Consider the following 14,636-nt stretch of genomic DNA (forward strand, 5'->3'; position numbering starts at 1 on the left):
GATTATTTCACAACAATCATTTTGCTCTTTTGGACAGATGCTGTTGTAAATTCAAGAGATTGACAGAATTAAAAACACTAGCTAATTGGGAGATTATACTTCAGTTATAGACTAAGATTTATTAAGTGCCTGCCATGTACAATAAACCAAACGAGATATTGCTCAAAGAACACATGAGAAACAAAGCCAAAAAATCTTATTTGCCTGTATTACATAAATGTATTAGGAATGCATCTGTTTATTTATCATCTATCATTTGTCTATGTATTCTTTATGGTTATGTATATTTAAAATTATAGGAATTTAAGCTTTATATGTCTATAAATATACAAAATATATTGATTTTGAATTCTTATTTATTTATTTTCATGTTATTTTAAAGAGAGAGAGCTCTTCCATCTACTGGTTCACTTCCCAAATGCCTGCAAATGCTAGGGCTGAGCAAAGCAGAATCCAGGAACTTTGAACTCAATCTGTTTTTCCTGTGTGGATGACAGGAGCTCAAGTGCTCGAGTTGTAGCTCACCGCCCCACAGGACATGTATTATAGGAAGCTGAAGTCTGAAATGTAAAAGGCTCTTGACACAAGGCACTTAGATGTGGGCAATGGACATCACAAGTGGTCTTTTAACTACTGCTCTAGGCCCTTGCCTCCTAAAATATATTCTTAACAAAATCTAAAAATGTGCTTAATTCTCAAAGAATTAAGAATATATAAAAATTTAAAAACATCTAAATTAGCAACATATAAAATGTATAATTCTTTCTCTGTAAAATAATGATCAGAAATTAAATGTAAAATTTTGATTAAATATTGCATATTTGGCATAGTAATTATGTTGTAAATAATCAATTGTTATATATATTGTATGTCTAATACATCTATATGTGATAATGATATATTACTATAGTTCTATAGTTATATTGATCATGTATAAAATAATGTAGAATTATTTCCAAACATAAAAATATAAGATGTAAATATTCTAAAGGAAATGATGGGGCAAATATTTAAATAACTAATGGCTATATATTATTAGGAATACAGTCTCTCAAGAACCACCATATAAAAAGGATATTTTAAGGAAATCTTGGCATAAAGTAATTTGGAGGCACTCGTAGCTAACCGTTCGCATCTGATTAAACTCTTTTATCTGATTCAATTTTTTATGCATCACCCCTATCTCCAAGTCATCTATCCCCAAATATCCCTTTCATATTACATAGTAAAGATTTGCTGAGCTTTTTCTCTGCAGTATTGAAAAATCCTTTGACTTCTCATGATTTCTCACCCACAACACAAACAATTATTACTTTTGTCACTTACTGTCCTTACACCTGTGGGAGCAATAATACTTAGTAAGCTTAACTTCTGTGAATAACTTATCTGAGGGAAGACCATGATATCCTTATTAAAGAAGCAATGGAAAGTTCACAATGAGCATTTAAAATTTTATTTATTAGCTTTAAATATGCAAAAGACCAAGATGACTTAAGTTTGAAAATATATTTGTACTTGATGAAGTGCCATTGTTCTACTACAAATAGCACTTCTATTATAAAACAACTCTTTCTCTAGATCAGAGTTAATGGAAAATCATCAAAAATATTTAGGGTCATGCTCTGGTGGGAAGAGTATGGTAAGGGTAGAAATTCAGTTTGGGGATACAAAATTAGGGGGTAAGAGTACTGCATTTCAAGGCTGTGAATGTTTGGATAGCAATAATTCCACAAAAGAAACAGAACATAAGCATATAAACAAACAGAACTGAGCCACCTCACAGAAACCCTGGGAGCCTCAAGTTGCTAAAATAGTTTCCCATATGTCTGAGAGTTCTGTGGATGGACACAGGAGTCAATAAAATTAGAATGGCCTTCTGGCTGGAAAAGATGCTATCAAGGCTATGTTGGATGCTGCAACCAGGAGCTAGAAAGGAATGTAGATGTCTCAGCAGAGACCATCACAAATAATTTCAAAACCTGGGGTAGCTAGAAAACTTTTTCCATGTTGGATGCAAGGAAAACTGACATCTTAACTGAGATCCCTCAAGAATTAGAATGAGAGGGGTTCAGTGATAACCCTAGTGTCTAAAATGCCCACTTCCTCTTCTTGAACACCTAGATGGATTCCAGGCTCTGACCCTGAGTTCTTCTTCCTACCAAAGCAGACCCCAGGAAGCAGTGATAATAGATCCAGTAATTGAATACTTGCCTTCCATATGAAATTGACCCAGAAAAATTCTTCGTGGGAAGTCAGGGGGTGAACCAATGGATGAGAGCTGTTTCTGCTTTTGTTTCTCAAATTCATTAAATAAAAAATAAGAATTAGAAGTAGAGAAACAGGTATGAATGTTAGAAATTTGCTTTGCAAGTCAAGAAAACACTGTTTTCTCTTGAAATGCTACTTTTAATATCAGCAGATTATATTTCCATTATCACATAGTTTGAGCTAAGTCATGCAAAAACCAGGCCATTTTATTTATTCTTATTAAATTCTGTGGTCATACTTAAAACACCATAGGGTCATAATATACTGAAATTCGTGGGCTGGGAGTCAGAGGATACAACAGAGGCTAGTAATACAAGTGTATGGGTTACCTCTTTCTAAGAAATGTCTCAGGACCAAATGTGTAGGCACTGTTTATTTTATAGAATGAATTAATGTTTTGCCAAACAAGGTTTAGGGATGACAGGCCTGCTATACTTCATACCCATATCAGGATTGTTGACACCAACTGCTGTTACTTTGTGTCCTGCATGTAGCATTCATTCTCTACTAGCATTCTGCAGGATGTATGGATGTGCTTTTCACAAAGGAACAGTTTTCCACTGATGCCAGCGTGTAATTCATTTGGAAACAAAATTCTAATTTATGGAAATTATGGTCCAATTCTTTAAAGGAGTTAGGTCTTGCACAACACACAACAAATCTACTATGGGTACCAGCAGCAGCTTCAGATATTCTGGACCATACTATTTAATTGGCAGGATTGCAAATACTAAAGCTTGAATCTTATGCAAAACATTTCTTCTGCACCCTACTGAGGGCAAATTTCAAAGTTATTAATAAATAATTTAGAGCCATCTTCATACAGGTAGTAGTGTAGTCCTCAGAAAACAAAGAAATTTACCAAAAGCTGTATTGATTTCTTTGTAGTAGCAGATGTAAGGTGCAGCAATTTGCTTTTTACTTCAAAAATTGGGATGTGATGCACCATTAGCATTGGTTCCTATAAATTTGAGGATAACACCAAAGTTTATCATCTACCTAGATGTAATATTGCCTGGGATTTATTATCTAGACTTAAGCACAGGAAAATATTACTAGAGCTTCCACATACATCTTCCATTTTGTATACTAAGGTACCAGAGAAATGAACAGCATGGTTAAATGACTCAGCGGTTCTTTTGAAAGGTGGAGGTAGATTGTGTTGCCATTTGTCTCTGAGGTTCTGTATTCTGCCACAGAAATAAAGGAACTGACAGTGCTTGAAAAGAGGGGAAATTAGATTCATTTCAAAATTTTGATATACCAAATTTGGTATCACTAATTTATCTAATCCATAGCCAGGATAGTGTACTACATCATGCACAGTATCTGCCCATGTTTCATGGCTTTAGCATGTAAATGATGATGGGAGAGGGAGTACACAGAAAGGAGCTAGATATATAACCTCCAAACCAGCCACAGAACCTAAAACTACTGAAGAATCCATTCTCCCTCACTCTACACACACACATTCTGTCTCTCACACACAGTCACTATTTTATATGGTTGATTAGGAGTTATGTACAATAATCAGTAACAATTATTTTGTAACTTTGCTTGAATAATATATTAAATGTAGACAGATACAACTATAGTTCCTCATGTTCAATCATTAAAATCATGTTACTAACATTGCCAATATGATGTTTTATCTGTAAATGAGAAATCTATATAGTGTATTATAATTCCTCATGTGAAATTCCGTGAAGATTTTATACAGAAGTCAGAAATTACATTCCTCCGAGTAAGGATTAGAGCAAGGATTATAGCTATGGAGCTATCAACTCTACAAACCACTTTCTCTTGTATGACCATAATGGAGGATTGGAGCAATTTTAAATGCAATAACAAAAAATAATATCTCTGGAAAATACTGAGAAATAGACATATGCTGGGATAACTAAGAATTTATGAGAAAGATTACAGCCAGAATTTGAAAAAATACACAGAGAACACTCTAATGACAAATTGTATCCTTTGGTAAATGTGTAATCAAGTATTGCTGTATTAGAAATCAAAACCCAAGGGAATTTATGCAGTCAAACCCTAAGAGCAGTAATAATCACAGCAACAAAAACAAACCCAAGAAGCTAAAAACTAATTTAGGGACCTACCATTATTACTGGGTTATGGCATATTCTGGCATCTGCAAGCTACTTCACTTTGGAAACTTAATTTCATGCTTGCCTACACCTGTAAAACTTCTGAGTGAAGGGTCTTGTTGAGGTTTGGAATGGTCAAAGAAATGCCAAAACTGTGATTAAAGAAAGGCAAGGAAAAATTGTCAACATCAAAGAAGTTAATGATCTTTTTCTTTAAAACATAAATTACATTTGTAAACTGAAAATGTTAACTGTGAATATGGTTGATGCAAACGTCTGTTCAAAACATTGCACACTGAATTTTGTGGAGTTTAGTCTTAGATTTCAAATCTAGCATTCCTTTTTACATCCTGTAGACTAGGATAATGAAGCATATTTTTTACAATTTTTATATTCTAAGTACTATATTTCTTTCAAATACATTTGAAGAAAACATGAGTTCCAAACCTTCCCTAGTTTCACCTAGAAAAGTACAGGTTCAACTTTATGTATCTAAAATGTAAGCAGATATAAATGAGAAACTGAAAAAGTGATGAACACCATGTTATTAAGTAAAGGAACATGTGGGTGGTCTGTCTAAATACTGGATTGAAAATGTATCATACATACCTGGTAGTGTTTAAAAGGCTGCATGCGGCTCAGACATATATTATTGTGAAATAATTCTTGGGTTTACAGTGGAAATGGATAGGTTTTACCATGAAGTGGGGGGTAGGACATTGAAATATAAGAGTGAAAATGTATGGAAGTACAGAATTTGGCTGAACTTTTGTTCATACAAGCCATTTTGTCTAAGGGAGCCAATTCTACCGGCGATGTGGGCTCAGAAAGTCTACCGAGGAAAGACTTAATGCCTTGCTGCAAAAATGCAATTGACAACCTCCAGCTTTCTCAGCTTCAGATCTAACTCAGCTACAGACAGCTGCGGTGCCTGAGGCCTTTAGAGTGTGTGGGAGGAGGACTGCAGATGTCTTAAATCCACTAAATAGGTGAGGTGGGGAATAAAGACCCACCTATTTCAGCCTGGCTTGGGACAACTTTGTTGGTGAGTACACATTTCGGAGCTACCCACGGGGCTGGTTAAGACTTTATCAGCACTATGTTACTATTCGGCTTCTGTTTAATCCTTCTTTCTTCCTTCTTTATTTCACAGATGCTGTTCTTATTTGATAGATCACAAATCCAGCTCAGCACCTGTTTCTGGAAAATCCAGTATGCAACACAAAGATACCCATATGTTGAATTCTAGATTCACTTTGAGCTGTCATTGAACATTTTTTCCGGACACCATCTATTCTCTGACGGCACATGGAAATTTTGAGAGAAAAAAAAAACTACATGGTACTACAAACACTAAAAGTTAAAACAACAAACTTCTTGAAAGACATGGTTTTGTACACAGTAGTCACATTCAAGTTACACCTAATCCAGTTTTTCCTTCCAAATTTCCACATATGCTTTCAATCAGCTACTTTGTCTCAAGAGTATCAGTGGGCATTTGGGGATTAGAATGTTTGTGAATGTACTTATATTTTCTCTATCAAAAGATCAGAGTTCCTTATAGAACATCATCATTTAAATGATCTATCTGATGTGAATGTCCATACACTTTTATTATTCCTTCTTGTTTGCATCTTTGCAAAGGCCTGTTATTTTCACATCCAGAAAGAGTTATAGAATTTATTTTTGATGCATTCAGCAGTGATGCTTTCATTAACCTCTTCCCCACTTTCCCAGAGAGAACACGCTAGAAAGGGCTTCTTATTTTAATACTGTCTTAGATCTTTCTAAAATTGGCAAACTTCACTGGGGCGTCAGAGTTTATTTTCTAGGAACTCTTCTACCTCTGCATTGAGCCAGTGGATTTTCTACCTAAAGGAAGCAGAGCATCATGATCACACTCATAGAAACTCATTCTATAAGATGCATTCAAAGACATGATGCTAACACTGCTACTTAGAACTTCGCATTATTGAGTCCTCATCTGATCACCAACAGCATTGGCTATTTGGGTTAATGCTTTGAATTGCCATGGAAGCACATCTAAAAATTACCACTGATGTTGCCTAGGTACAGTCACTTAGCTTAGTTTTTCTTTTTTAATTTAGCATCATTTTAAATTATCTACTTATTTGTTTAAATATAATATACCTGCACATGATAACAATTCAAAATAGGAAATTCTTCCTTAGTCCCCCACCCACTATCCAATGTAAACTAACATGCTCATATTTTAAAAATAATTTAGTGTATAAACTTCATGTTTTCTGCCTACATCTTTTCCAAATGCAACAGATTTTTCTCAAAAAATTGAATGTATTTCTCAAGGTCACAGAACTATTATGTAAAGGAACCAGAACTGAATCCAGGTATTTTTGACTCTAAATAAACATGCTCTTAATCACAATATCCAAAATATTAAGAATAAATGCAATTCCCAGATCCCTTGTTAAAATAATGAGATAAGTTGTTCAAGTTGTCGCTCCCCGTCTTCATGGAGGAACGACACAGGACCCTGCGCTGTTCTTTCATCTGCTCGGCCCTCCCCGGGTTTGCTGCTGGTTCTTCCCAGGTTGGCTACCGACCCTTCCACCTCCGTGGAAGGGCGGTTCCCCCTGGCCACTTTCCCCACTTCCGCGGGGGAGCGGCACACCGCCGACCAGCTCTCTCGGGGGCTGCACAGGTGTTCCCTCAGTTAGATGTTCCCCTTAGATGTTCCTCGTGCATGTTGTCTCTCTCCTCCTTTATAGTCCTCCTCCGCCAATCCCAACTCGGCTGCCCACACGCCGAGTACGCTGCTCTCCTCCAATCAGGAGCAGGATCAGCTCCTGGAGGTCAGCACTCAAGTTGGCAAGAGGCAGCTGCGTAGAAGCTGTTTTCTCCTCTCCCAGCGCCCTATTGTGGGAGAGCAGATGCATAGAATAAGTCTTAATTCCAGTAACTCAGTCCAGTCCAGGTTGCTCCCCACACAAGTTTTTAGAAAGTATCTTTTTCTTGGATCAAAATATTGTCAGAATACATATTTTGTCACGGCAAAATACCTGCTTGTCACATGCCAAGAATATCCCCTATAATATCCAAATCAAGGAAGTCTACACTGCAAAAGTCTTCCCACTTCATGCAGTGCACAACTACATTAAAACCCTGGTAACAAATTTCAAGGTTTAGTTTTAATCTGCAATTCAGTGAATTTGATGGGTTCCAAAGAACAGTCAGCAAAGAATACACTTCAACCAAAGGGTGAGATTAATAACTTTCTATAAAGTTACTATTCCTTCTAAAATGAGATGAGTATGCAAGGCTATTCCTAGCACCAAAATACTTGTAGAACATGGAGCCAGATGGTAGAAAACTTTCATAGGCATACAAGAAGTTTTAGGATTGCATGAATAAGAAATCCTTATCTACTGATATGTAACTAAAGGCAAGGATTTTGCAGCACATATTGTGGAGAATGTAACCTTCTAAGAGAAAGAATTCTGAAAACACAAAAATCAAAATGAATTTTAGTTAACGTAGATGCAGAAATGTAGAATTTTACTAAAATAATATCAAGAATACTCACATAGGAAAGGGATATCTCCATTCTCTTTAGTGTTATACAAGAATACAAACAAAACTAGTACTTGGATGGACCACATCAACAATACCAAAAGACATCCCTTGGCTAAATGCTTTTCATTAGTTTTGGTAAAGTAAAACCATATGTTAATGGAGGGCTTTTTAAGGTCTGTACTTTTAAGTCTCATGTAACCTGCCACATAAATAAATACATATTTTGTAGCCTGTTAGGGATTTATACATTTAAAACTAGTACATCTATACTGTTCACAAAATATGGCATTGAATATTGGTTGTTACATGAAACGAATACACACTTGGATTTATTCTACCAAATTTGCTACAGCTGCCTTGATTCTGGAACCAAAAATAGGCGGTTTAGGTAAGATGAGCAATAAATCACAATTGATTCTTGTTTACTAGAGGCTATGCTTGACTTTGCATGAGTTTAGTATTGTTCATAATCTGAAAACACAGATTTCTCTCTTGATTTAAGATACATCTCAGAGTTGAGGGTGGCTAGTTACAACTGATGAGCATATTTCAATATGCAACTAACATGCCCATTTAGATCCATGGAAGCAAAATGCATCCAAGGTTAATGGGGTTATGAAACCAGAATGGTAAAATATCATCAATGGCCCTTTCATGTTATCCATCTCTGAAGAGATGGAAAATTCTTCGTCTAAACCATATTATTTGCACCCTGTTTAATCATGGTGAATCACTGTACTGTCATTCTCTGATTTAGTATGTGTTGTTTATAATATTTTTCTATAAATATATTACATATGTTTTATTGAAAATGCAGAAAGTAGAGATAAACTTTGATAAGAAAACTGAATTTTCTCCAAATTCTACTATCAAGAAGTGAACACATATCATTATGCCACAACATAGATCCCATTTAGTGTATGTTTTGTTTTAATTGAATTTGATTCCATTAGAATGAAAACTATATTAGAAAAAACATTTAATGGTCTTTTATCATTAAAATCTCCCATAACCACTTATCAATATGTGATGTCCACTGAGCTTCATCCTGCTCCATTACATATTAAAATTATATATGCCATTTCGAAGATATGCTTTAGATTTTTGTCTATTCCTTATGCTTTATCCTTATTTACACAGTATCCTGGGTGTTTCAGGCTTTGAATTTTTGCATAAATGTTGATTTAGAGTTTATCACAGGTCCATGTATGCATTCAATTGTGATTATGAGTTTTTAGATATATCTATATACATGGTACAAAGGAGAGAGGTGAGTGGAATTTGAAGTTCACATTCTAGAAATGCACTCCTTGAACTTATCATTGGAAATAAAATTGTCATAACAGTATGAGAAACTGATTTTAGTAAGAGTAGGAAAAAAAACTTGAAAAATAATTAATTTGGGGATGGTTGTTTTGTGCAGGTGTTAATCATTGATTAGGGTATCCACACCCTATGTCTGAGTCCTTGGATTCAGGTCCTGATTCTTCTTCAGCTGCAGCTTCTGACTAAAATGCACCCTGGAAGGCAGAAGATGATGGCTCAGCACTTGGATTCTGCCACCCACATGGGAGATCTGGACTGAGCTCCAGGTCCCTGACTTCTGCTACATCCATCCCTGGATCTTACGGGCAATTGGGGAGTGAACCTGTAGATGGAAGTTTCTCTTTCTTCCTCTCTCTCTCTCTCTCTCTCTCTCTCTTTATCATCTCCATCTCTATCTTTATCTCTGTCTCTATCATTTATCTATTTCTATTTCTATCTCCGATTTTCAAATAAATATTAAAAATAGTAAAGTTTGACTCAAAAATTCTATTTTTATGAAACAAAAATATAAATAGAAAGCACTCTTTATCACCTTAAATATTTTATCTTAAAGTTGCATCTTTGTGATTGTTCCATGGTAACAAATAGAAATACGTCTGTGAAAAATGGTGCTTGGCATCTCCCTGCACTGCTGCTCTACACTAAGTTAAACAGCTTAGAAAATATCTCCACTGTTCTCCTCACATAAGCAGTTATAAAACTGACATCTTTGTTTATGTGTTTGTGATGAGTGTGGGTACCTCTGTCTCAAATCAGATGGCATGAGAATTTTCCACAAATAATGTCTATTTGCTATTTAAGAGTCTTGAAAAATCAATATTCTTATGAATGGTTTATGAAAGCATTCTAGTTAACCTTACATGAGGTTATAACCTTACTTGAGGTTTTATCTTCATCAATTCAGTTGGTGGAAAAGCAGTTTTACTTATTTTGAAATGTTTCTTCATTTGTTACTAATTGGAATTTAACCAATTATTTATGTTGGGTTACCATTGTGGTCAAAACAAATTACTGTACACTTAGTGGTTAAACAACATATATTTATTCAACAGTAATATATGTCAAATACCCTGGTGGGCTCATTTGTATCCCTTGTCTAGGTTCTCCCAAGGATATAATCGAAAGATTGACAGAGATGTCTACTTTACTGGAGCTCTGGAGAAGATTTCACTTCCAAGCTCATCCAGGTTTTTGGACAAATTTTATTCCTCACGGTTGTTGGGCTGCAGTCTCCATTTCCTAGCTAGATCTCCGTGGAGGTTTGGACTTTGTTCTCCTTTTTGCTGCCCCTCTCTTGCTTCAGCCTGGGGATGCTTTGTTTGTTTGTTTGTTTGTTTTTAGGGCTACACGCAGTTAGACTGTGTCCAACTCAACAGTCCAGAGCATTTTCTCTCTTTTAAGGTGCTTAATCTCAACCGCAACTCTAAATTCCCTTTTTAACAACATATTTACATGTGACAGGAAATAGACCATTGACATAACTGGGGGAGAGGCATTGTACCTATCAAACAAATGTGTTTGATCAATCATTTAATCCTAGATCAGAGAAGAATGTGGGCTCATCTATTTTAGCCTTAAATTATACCTATCCAATGCTGATTGATGGGAGAAATGATATTCTTAATATCTTAAATGAGGAATTAGACCTTAATTTATGCACTGATAAATTTTCATATATAAAGCCAGCATAAATATGTTCATAGATACACAGATATTGAGAAATATCACCTTTTTTGAGAAATGTCACTTTAAAATAAAATTTTCCACTGTATTATAACTACTTTCTCATGACACAAAATTATGAATTCAAGAAATGGGAAATTTCTAATGGTTAAGTCATGTATAAGGTGTGTGTGTGTGTGATTTTTACCATGTTTGTATATGTATCCTAAGGCAACAATCCCAATGTCAATCAAACTTATTACAATTAGAATCATGAAATTATAAGACACTACAAGAGGGTTCTAAATATGTTCGACATTGTGTAAGACTGCATCATGCTCCTTCACCAAAGGAATCCATGTCCCAATCACCAGAACATGTGAATATATTCTATTTCATGGCAAAGGGCAATTAAATGAATGCTTTGGTGATTCAAATGCATATCTACTTGACACAATGTCAGCGAGATTGGTGTAGGAGAGTAAAAGCATCCAGACAGTTTCTCAGTAATCACCATCATGCAAGCATGTAGGGTACCGTGGCTCCTCAGCATTGGCTTATTTCAGCTTGAAAAAAGAAAAATGCCACTTGTTTCTTTTAGTAGCTTCTAACTTCCAGTTCTATAACACCAGTACAAGCTTCCTAAAATGCCTATAATGGCAAATGCAATAGAGCTTTAATGGCAAAGCAATTGAGTTGTGCTCTGGGGAAGGTGGGATGAAACACACCAGGAATCTTCAAATGGAAGCTAATAACTGCCCATTCATAGTCCAATGTCATGCTATCAGAATCGGCCAAGGGTAATTGAATACAGTGAATGTTATCCAACATTTTTATTTTTTGTAAGAAGATAATGTGTCTTAATATTATAAATAATTTACTGAAGGTTACATTGCTTTGGACACTAGGAGTAAATGATATTCCTTTTCTAAGTAACATTATGTTTTATATTTCAATGTCTATTTGTCATTTTATGAAAAAAAAAAAACCTTCCTTATGTTTGCCTTCCCATTATTGAATTTTTCATTGAAAGTGAAATCCTGCTTTGTATTCTCCTTAGTGTAGAGCTGTTTGGTACTATTTTATCTTTAAGGAAGAATCCTAACCCATGGGACACCTTGAGACTTGTTGCTATTATCAAAAGAGAGGGCATAGGGACAGGAGGTGAAAAGACCAAGCAATATATAAAAATCATTTACAGCAAAGTTCACCTAGATGTTTTTCTCAAATCCCAACACACTCCTTCCCTCACTCCTTTAAGAACAGATGTGACTCCTAGAACATCAGAGAATCAGCAGGGTAAGCAAAAGGTTATACAGAGTTGAAAAACAGAAAATTTGAAAAATCAGCATATCTTTAAAAATCTACCTTAAATAAGGGTTCCTACTATTTATACTTGATATTATACCTTTAATTCCAAAAGCAAAGTCTCACTGACTCATCCTGATCTAGAAATTAATGTCATAATAAGCATAGATTGTGAAAGATAAATTCCAAATGTTGTAGATATCATTATAATGGGTCACTTTAAGGTTTATATATATTATTTCATAATGTAAAGTTATAGAGAAAAAAATCACGACAGTGGCACTTAGTCTCATATATTCTAGTTATTTTATCATTTTTAGTGATTTTTCATATTAGTAATTAACATTAAAAGTTCATAAGCTGGTCTTGATAGCATATAATGAGCAAATTTTCAAATTTAGCACATACTGACATTTCTTTTCTCTAGGTGGTGACTGTTGACCCTATTAGTTACATTGATAAAACGGAGCTTACAATTTTAAATTACTTAGAGTTTTAAAAGTAAATCACTGCATAACTTGTCTTTAGTCCAGCCTTGAGAACATCGATTTTGTTGTGTCAACTTCCCTGAATGGCGAGCAGATACATTAATACAAGCACAGACTCAAATTTTAACTATCCTTACCAAAGCATTTCTGTTTGATTTACTTTAGATACTTCATATTCAGCACAGGTTAAAAGAGTGTACTCCATATGGTGTTCAAAATATATGCTAAGGATTAGAGTCTTTTTTCTTCTTAAGTATATTTGACAATTCTAAAACCTTTAGGCACTAGCTACCTTCTAAGTGTGTTGAGTGATCATAGTACATTTTGATGAAACAAACATATTTATCTTAGTATTAAAATCATAAACTGAAGTTATTTATTTGTACAAACACACACACGTGTTTTTAAAGAGAGACTTTCTCGAATATAAGTAAATCAATGACGATCACATGTCAAGCCCAGATAACTTCTTGATTATTGTGAATACAATTAAGGTAAATGAATACCAAACTATTGTTTCTGGGGGCCAGCGCCATGGCTCACTTGGTTAATCCTCCACCTGCGGCACCGGCATCCCATATGTGTGCCGGATTCTAGTTCCGGTTGCTCCTCTTCCAGTCCAGCTCTCTGCTTTGGCCCAGGAGGGCATTAGAGGATGGCCCAAGTCCTTGGGCCCCTGCACTCACATGGGAGACCAGGAGGAAGCACCTGGCTCCTGGCTTCGGATCGGTGTAGCACCAGCCTTAGCGGCCATTTGGGGGGTGAACCGACGAAAGGAAGAACTTTCTCTCTGTCTCTCTCTCACTGTCTAACTCTATCTGTCAAATAAATAAATTAAAAAACAAAACATTGTTTCTGAGTTTATTTTTTAGAAAGGCAGGCTACTGCTGATAGTTACCTAAGAATAATGCACAGTGGTTAGATTTTAAAAGTTCACCTTTCATGCCATATGCCTGCATACTATTTCCTAATTGCATTTACTCACCAGTGCATGTCATTGAAGAGAAGAAAAGACATATGACAGAGAGTAAAATTTTTGAAAGTGATGAAGAAGTGGGAGTATAGGAGTACGGTAAGTAAGAGACACTGGTTATGGAAACATAAAAGATGCTATCAATTTAAATGTACTAAAATGTAAAAATGTTTATATTTTCCTGACATATAGCTTTAGAGCAAAGAAAGGGAGTAGATATATAAATATATGTGACATGATATATGTGAACAATGCATAACTTAGAAATATTGTGTCCAGGCTGGCACCACAGCTCACTAGGCTAATCCTCTGCCTGCGGCGCTGGCACACCAGGTTCCAGTCCCTGTTGGGGCGCCGGATTCTGTCCCGGTTGCTCCTCTTCCAGTCCAGCTCTCTGCTCTGGCCCAGGAAGGCAATGGAGGATGGCCCAAGTCCTTGGGCCCTGCACTCGCATGGGAGACCAGGAGAAGCACCTGGCTCCTGGCTTCAGATCAGCGTGGTGCACCGGCCACAGCGCGCCGCCGGAGCGGCCATTGGAGGGTGAACCAACGGCAAAAGGAAGACCTTTCTCTCTGCCTCTCTCTCTCTCTCTCACTGTCCACTCTGCCTGTCAAAAAAAAAAATATTGTGTCCAGAAGATAATTAATATCGAATAAATGCAAGTTTCCATTTATAACCAATAAGCCCAGAAATAAAGTGACTGGTTGACATTCTTTTGGTGTTCAGAAAGTGTCCAGTTAACAGATGAAGCCACACTGTGTGTCTTATGTTTAAATATCAGTGATAGAATTACAGTATTTTATAGTTTGAATTGCCTCCTCTAAAATCTCATGTGATGAATACAGTACATCAGAATACAAACTTATTTGCAATTATAACTGTGAAAGATTTAACAAAATGAGATGAGGTTTTTCAGCAGTAAGCCCTTAGTACCTATGACTAGTGGCCTTGTAA

The 14,636-nt window shown here is 35.8% G+C and overlaps 1 long non-coding RNA gene across 1 annotated transcript; it reads left to right on the forward strand.

Moving 5' to 3' along the window:
* Positions 1–919: 919 nt before the first annotated feature.
* On the forward strand, positions 920–8,533 carry LOC127492008 (uncharacterized). Its single transcript, XR_007920918.2, has 2 exons — positions 920–5,415; positions 5,524–8,533. It is a non-coding gene; the product is annotated as an uncharacterized lncRNA (long non-coding RNA).
* The last annotated feature ends 6,103 nt before the right edge of the window (positions 8,534–14,636 follow it).

Source organism: Oryctolagus cuniculus, chromosome 9 (assembly GCF_964237555.1).
Source record: "Oryctolagus cuniculus chromosome 9, mOryCun1.1, whole genome shotgun sequence".
NCBI lineage: Eukaryota > Metazoa > Chordata > Mammalia > Lagomorpha > Leporidae > Oryctolagus > Oryctolagus cuniculus.